We start from the raw sequence: 8,354 nt of genomic DNA on the forward strand, positions 1-8,354 counted from the left end.
TCTACAGCAACTGAAATGACTGCAACACTCAACAAAGAGCTGCAGTTAGTTTCAGAGTGGGTGGCAAGGAATAAGTTAGTCCTAAATATTTCAAGAACTAAAAACATTGAATTTGGGACAAATCATTCACTAAACCCTAAACCTCAACTAAATATTGTAATAAATAATGTAGAAATTGAGTGAGTTGAGATGACTAAACTGCTTGGCGTAACCCTGGATTGTAAACGTTCATGGTCAAAACAAATTGATACAATGGTAGATAAGATGGGGAGAAGTCTGTCCAAAATAAAGTGATGCTCTGCCTTCTTAACAACACTATCAACAAGGCAGGTCCAACAAACCCTAGTTTCTACCTTCTTAACAACACTATCAACAAGGCAGGTCCAACAAACCCTAGTTTCTACCTTCTTAACACTATCAACAAAGCAGGTCCTGAACTCCAGGGCAAAGTCCTGTACACTCCTCGTCTCCTGACGCAGGTGGAACAGCCGTACACCCGCCGCACGACCCTCTGGTGGATGGTCAAACGCAGCTCGGGAATCGGCGGGTGAACCCTGGGTAATTATCCCTCGCCAAGTCCGGACCATTCCACACTGCGTTGGCCCACTCGAGGGCTCGCCCAGTCAAGCAGGAGACGAGGGCGCTCACGCTCTCCTCTCCGGAGGGAGCAGGATGCACGGTAGCCAGGTATAGTTCCAGCTGAAGGAGGAAACCCTGGCACCCAGCCGCCGATCCGTCATACTCCCGTGGGAGCGTCAGCTGAAGAGCCCCGGAGCCAGATGTGGTCGCAGGAACAGGAGGTGCTGGAGAAGGGGGTGCTAGAGATGAGGTGGGGAGGCCACTCCTCTCCCATCGATCCATCCTCTCCATCATTTGGTCCATAGCAGAACCAATCCTGTGAATCACGCTGGTGTGATGGAGGACCCTCTCTTCCATCGATGGGAGAGGAGACGCGGCTGCTCCTGCTGATTCCATGGTGGTGCGGGATTCTGTCACGTTGTACTAAGGTGGTTGGAATCAGGCGCAGAGAGCAGGTTACAGTAATAGACCGTTTATTCTCCCATGTACAAAAGACGACGGTCAACCCAACACACAGGGTGAATGATCCAACACATGATCATAAAATGACCAGAGATTAAAAACCACTAGTACTCCACCATATTACATGAAGACAAAACAATCCCGCACAAAACAAGGACGGGACAACCTACTACATATACATACACTAATTAACTAAAATACACACAGGTGAAACCAATCAGACAAAACCAACAGACAAACGAAAAGGGATCGGTAGTGGCTAGTAGGACGGTGACGACGAAGTCGTGACAATCTCTGCTGTTGTTATTATTGCTAGAATGTATCATGTCAATGGTTCTTCCTGTATTACAGTGTACTTCCTGGTTACTAGATACAGATCTCTCATCTCTGTATTAGTGTGTACTTCCTGGTAACTAGATACAGGCCTCATCTCCTGTATTATCATGTTTGTCTTCCTGGTTACTAGATACAGGCATCATCTCCTGTATTATCATGTTCGTCTTCCTCAGTGTGTTTAAATAAAGTTCCTTATTGAGCTGCTTCATTCCCCTCTGACCTGTCACAGGGTCAAAGGTCAGCAAATATGTTGGTATGTTCAAACAATGAGACGTACATATTTCAACAGGCTCCGTCTATAAGCAAAGAAACTAAGTCTATAAATATCCAAAATAATCTCGATCCGCGATCTGTCGTCCACATATTTTTTGAAATGGTAATATGTGGATGACATATAGCGGATCGAGATGATTTTGGATAGGTCTCTGGTCTAAAGTAGTGCACTATGTATAGGGAATAGGGTTCCATAGGGCTCTGGTCTAAAGGAACAGGGTGGAAGTTGGGATGCAGGCCTGTAGACACACTGAACTAATGAACAGTCCTCTTTTTACAGAACGAGCTGATAAAACCATGTTCTTGAAATATGCAAATGATCTCACCAAACGAATTGCCTAATTATTCTTTCTGTGCACACACACACACGCGCACGCATGCACACACAGACACACGCACACACGCACGAGCACACATACACACAGGCACACACACACACACACACACGCACACACACACGCACACGTACACAAACACGCACACACAAACACGCGCGCACGCACAAACACACACACGCACACACACACGCACACGTACACAAACACGTACACACACACAAGCAAGCACGCACGCACACACACACACACACACACACACACACACACACACACACACACACACACACACACACACACACACACACACACACACACACACACACACACACACACACACACACTGTGCTGGCACTCGCACCACATTTTGCAGATGTTCTCCACATCTTTATAATCTGCACCTTCAGAACAGAACAATCCTTTAATTAAACAATTGGATTCCTTGATGTCTTTCCTGCAGACCCTGATTCAGATACAGGCCTGTGAGTTGTAGGGTTAACCCTGATTCAGATACAGGCCTGATGATGGTTCTTTAATAAAAGGATGGTTTCGACCCGCTGCTGCCGAGTCTAAATTTGCTAAAGACCGAGGATGCAGCCGCCTCCCTGTCCCTGTCCCTGTCCCTGTCCCTGTCCCTGTCCCTGTCCCTGTCCCTGTCCCTGTCCCTGTCCCTGTCCCTGTCCCTGTCCCTGTCCCTGTCCCTGCCCCTGTCCCTGTCCCTGTCCCTGTCCCTGCCCCTGCCCCTGCCCCTGCCCCTGCCCCTGCCCCTGCCCCTGTCCCTGCCTGCTCTGGGCTGAGCGGTAAACCAGCCTCACCTAAAAAGCTCTGTTGCTGGTTAGTGACCTTGGAAAAAACCAAAGCAGCTTTTCTCTGAGTTCATCTCCTTCCCAGTGTCCTCTCTGCCTCGACTGTGGCCAGAAACAGCCTTTTAATTACCCTTCATCCCATGACCACTGGCCGCTAGCCGCCAGGCCGCGGCAAAATAAACCCCCAATGATAAATGCATGACAACGGCATACATTTATCAGATGTCCCCTGATGTTGCATGTCAGTGGTAGTATTTTGTGACTCGTTCCTGCCTTTCTCCAGGTTAGAAAAATTCATGAATAAGAAACTGTGATATAACGTTAACTGATTAAAAATGCTCCAACTGTGTTAGCTAAATATTTCTTAAAAAGTTTATGCCACTTTCAAAATGTTAGTTATACAGTATGTAATACAACCAGTGTTATTTATACATTATGTAATACAACCAGAGTAGTTATACAGTATGTAATACAACCAGCGTTAGTTATACAGTATGCAATACAACCAGGGTTAGTTATACAGTATGTAATACAACCAGGGTTAGTTATACAGTATGTAATACAACCAGGGTTAGTTATACAGTATGTAATACAACCAGGGTTAGTTATACAGTATGCAATACAACCAGGGTTAGTTATACAGTATGTAATACAACCAGGGTTAGTTATACAGTATGTAATACAACCAGGGTTAGTTATACAGTATGTAATACAACCAGGGTTAGTTATACAGTATGTAATACAACCAGGGTTAGTTATACAGTATGTAATACAACCAGGGTTAGTTATACAGTATGCAATACAACCAGGGTTAGTTATACAGTATGTAATACAACCAGGGTTAGTTATACAGTATGTAATACAACCAGGGTTAGTTATACAGTATGTAATACAACCAGGGTTAGTTATACAGTATGTAATACAACCAGGGTTAGTTATACAGTATGTAATACAACCAGGGTTAGTTATACAGTATGTAATACAACCAGGGTTAGTTACACAGTATGTAATACAACCAGCGTTAGTTATACAGTATGTAATACAACCAGGGTTAGTTATACAGTATGCAATACAACCAGGGTTAGTTATACAGTGTGTAATACAACCAGGGTTAGTTATACAGTATGTAATACAACCAGGGTTAGTTATACAGTATGTAATACAACCAGGGTTAGTTATACAGTGTGTAATACAACCAGGGTTAGTTATACAGTATGTAATACAACCAGGGTTAGTTATACAGTATGTAATACAACCAGGGTTAGTTATACAGTATGCAATACAACCAGGGTTAGTTATACAGTATGTAATACAACCAGGGTTAGTTATACAGTATGTAATACAACCAGGGTTAATGATACAGTATGTAATACAACCAGGGTTAGTTATACAGTATGTAATACAACCAGAGTTAGTTATACAGTATGTAATACAACCAGGGTTAGTTATACAGTATGTAATACAACCAGGGTTAGTTATCCATTATGCAATACAACCAGGGTTAGTTATACAGTATGTAATACAACCAGGGTTAGTTATACAGTATGTAATACAACCAGGGTTAGTTATACAGTATGCAATACAACCAGGGTTAGTTATACAGTATGTAATACAACCAGGGTTAGTTATACAGTGTGTAATACAACCAGGGTTAGTTATACAGTATGTAATACAACCAGGGTTAGTTATACAGTATGTAATACAACCAGGGTTAGTTACACAGTATGTAATACAACCAGGGTTAGTTACACAGTATGTAATACAACCAGGGTTAGTTACACAGTATGTAATACAACCAGGGTTAGTTATACAGTATGTAATACAACCAGGGTTAGTTATACAGTGTGTAATACAACCAGGGTTAGTTACACAGTATGTAATAAAACCAGCGTTAGTTATACAGTATGTAATACAACCAGGGTTAGTTATACAGTGTGTAATACAACCAGGGTTAGTTATACAGTATGCAATACAACCAGCGTTAGTTATACAGTGTGTAATACAACCAGGGTTAGTTACACAGTATGTAATAAAACCAGCGTTAGTTATACAGTATGTAATAAAACCAGCGTTAGTTATACAGTGTGTAATACAACCAGGGTTAGTTATACAGTATGCAATACAACCAGGGTTAGTTATACAGTATGTAATACAACCAGGGTTAGTTATACAGTGTGTAATACAACCAGGGTTAGTTACACAGTATGTAATAAAACCAGCGTTAGTTATACAGTATGCAATACAACCAGGGTTAGTTATACAGTATGTAATACAACCAGGGTTAGTTATGCAGTATGTAATACAACCAGGGTTAGTTACACAGTATGTAATACAACCAGGGTTAGTTATACAGTATGTAATACAACCAGGGTTAGTTATACAGTATGCAATACAACCAGGGTTAGTTATACAGTATGTAATACAACCAGGGTTAGTTATACAGTATGTAATACAACCAGGGTTAATGATACAGTATGTAATACAACCAGGGTTAGTTATACAGTATGTAATACAACCAGGGTTAGTTATACAGTATATAATACAACCAGGGTTAGTTATACAGTATGTAATACAACCAGGGTTAGTTATCCATTATGCAATACAACCAGGGTTAGTTATACAGTATGTAATACAACCAGGGTTAGTTATACAGTATGTAATACAACCAGGGTTAGTTATACAGTATGCAATACAACCAGGGTTAGTTATACAGTATGTAATACAACCAGGGTTAGTTATACAGTATGCAATACAACCAGGGTTAGTTATACAGTATGTAATAAAACCAGCGTTAGTTATACAGTATGCAATACAACCAGGGTTAGTTATACAGTATGTAATACAACCAGGGTTAGTTATACAGTATGTAATACAACCAGGGTTAGTTATACAGTATGTAATACAACCAGGGTTAGTTATACAGTATGCAATACAACCAGGGTTAGTTATACAGTATGTAATACAACCAGGGTTAGTTATACAGTATGCAATACAACCAGGGTTAGTTATATATTATGCAATACAACCAGGGTTAGTTATACAGTATGTAATACAACCAGGGTTGAAGTGGTGGGAACTTTGTTTAACCTCTTGATGCTCTGGGGGCGCTATTTCATTTTTGGATGAAAAACGTTTTGTCACAAAAAGATGCTCGACTCTGCATATAATTGGTAGCTTTCGAAAGAAAACACTCTGACGTGTCCAGAACTACCAAGATATTTTCTGTGCGTGCCCTAGAACGTGAGCTTCAGGCAAAACCAAGATGAGACGGCATCCAGGAAATGAGCAGGATTTTTGAGGCTCTGTTTTCCGTTGTCTCCTTATATGGCTGTGAATGCGAGAGGAGTAAGTCTGCCCTTTCTGTCGTTTCCCCAAGGTGTCTGGAGCATTGTGACGTATTTGTAGGCAGATCATTGGAAGATTGACCATAAGAGACCACATTTACCAGGTGTCCGCCCGGTGTCCTGCGCCGAAATTGGTGCGCAAAAGTCAGCTGCCAGTATTTTTCCATGGGATTCAGAGAGGAAAGCAAGCTTCCACGAACGATATATCAATGAAGAGATATGTGAAAAAACACCTTGAGGATTGATTCCAAACAACGTTTGCCATGTTTCGGTCGATATTATGTAGTTAATTCGGAAAAAGTTTGATGTTGTAGGTGACTGAATTTTCGGTTCGTTTCGGTAGCCAGATGCGATGTAGAAAACGGAACGATTTCTCGTACACACAGACGCTTTCAGGAAAAACTGCGCATTTGGTATGTAACTGAGAGTCTCCTCATTGAAAACATCCGAAGCTCTTCAAAGGTAAATTATTTTATTTATTTGGTTATCTGGTTTTTGTGAAAATGTTGCGTGCTAAATGCTACTCAAAATGCTATGCTAGCTTTGCATACTCTTACACAAATTAGTCAATTTCTATGGTTCAAAAGCATATTTTGAAAATCTGAGATGACAGTGTTGTTAAGAAAAGGCTAAGCTTGAGAGCAGACACATTATTTTCATTTTATTTGCGATTTTCAGAAATCGTTAACGTTGCGTTATGCTAATGAGCCTGAGGCTTTAGTCACGATCCCGGATCCGGGATGGGGAGTTTCAAGAGGTTTTAAGAGCGTCTCCAAAGTTTGGGATGCATGTGGGGGTAAAATTTGGCTGGCTTCTTTCAATCAAAAATCAATCCCAAATGCCACCCTATTACTGCACTATATAGGGAACAGGGTTCTATAGGGCTCTGGTCTAAAGTAGTGCACTATATAGGGAACAAGGTTCTATAGGGCTCTGGTCTAAAGTAGTGCACTATATATAGGGAATAGGGTTACATAGTGCTCTGGTATAAAGTAGTGCACTATATAGGGAATAGGGTTCCGTAGAACTCTGGTCTAAAGTAGTGCACTATATAGGGAATAGGGTTCCATAGAGCTCTGGTCTAAAGTAGTGCACTATATAGGGAATAGGGTTCCATAGAGCTCAGGTCTAAAGTAGTGCACTATATAGGGAATAGGGTTCCATAGAGCTCTGGTCTAACGTAGTGCACTATATAGGGAATAGGGTCATATAGGGCTCTGGTCTAAAGTAGTGCACTATATAGGGAATAGGGTTCCATAGGCCTCTGGTCTAAAGTAGTGCACTATATACGGAATAGGGTTCCATAGGCCTCTGGTCTAAAGTAGTGCACTATATACGGAATAGGGTTCCATAGGCCTCTGGTCTAAAGTAGTGCACTATATACGGAATAGGGTGCCACGTGGAGGAAAATGAAGCTGCCTCTGGTCCTACTTGCTGCTTCATAAAGATACATCATTTTAAAGAGAGCATCCCTCTCCTCCTCTCCTCCTCTCCTCCTTCTCCTCCCTCTCCTCCTCCCCTCCTCTCCTCCTTCTCCTCCCTCTCCTCCTCTCCTCCCTCTCCTCCTTCTCCTCCTCTCCTCCTCTCCTCCCTCTCCTCCTCTCCTCCCTCTCCTCCTCTCCTCCTCTCCTCCCTCTCCTCCTTCTCCTCCTCTCCTCCTCTCCTCCCTCTCCTCCTCTCCTCCCTCTCCTCCTCTCCTCCCTCTCCTCCTTCTCCTCCTCTCCTCCTCTCCTCCCTCTCCTCCTCTCTCCTCCCTCCCCCTCCTCCTCTCCTCCTCTCCTCCTCTCCTCCTCTCCTCCTTCTCCTCCTCTCCTCCTTCTCCTCCTCTCCTCCTCTCCTCCTCCCTCTCCTCCCTCTCCTCCCTCTCCTCTCCTCTCCTCCCTCTCCTCCCTCTCTTCCTCTCCTCCCTCTCCTCCCTCTCCTCCCTCTCCTCCCTCTCCTCCTCTCCTCCCTCTCCTCCCTCTCCTCTTCTCCTCCCTCTCCTCCTCTCCTCCTCTCCTGCCTCTCCTCCCTCTCCTCCTCTCCTCCCTCTCCTCCTCTCCTCCCCTCCTCCTCTCCTCCTCTCCTCCCTCTCCTCCTCCCTCTCCTCCTCTCCTCCCTCTCCTCCTCTCCCCCTCTCCTCCACTCCTCCCTCTCCTCCCTCTCCTCCTCTCCTCCCTCTCCTCCTCTCCTCCAGCTCCTCCCTCTCCTCCCTCTCCTCCCTCTCCTCCTCTCCTCCC

This window comes from Oncorhynchus masou, chromosome 11, assembly GCF_036934945.1.
Source record: "Oncorhynchus masou masou isolate Uvic2021 chromosome 11, UVic_Omas_1.1, whole genome shotgun sequence".
Taxonomy (NCBI): domain Eukaryota; kingdom Metazoa; phylum Chordata; class Actinopteri; order Salmoniformes; family Salmonidae; genus Oncorhynchus; species Oncorhynchus masou.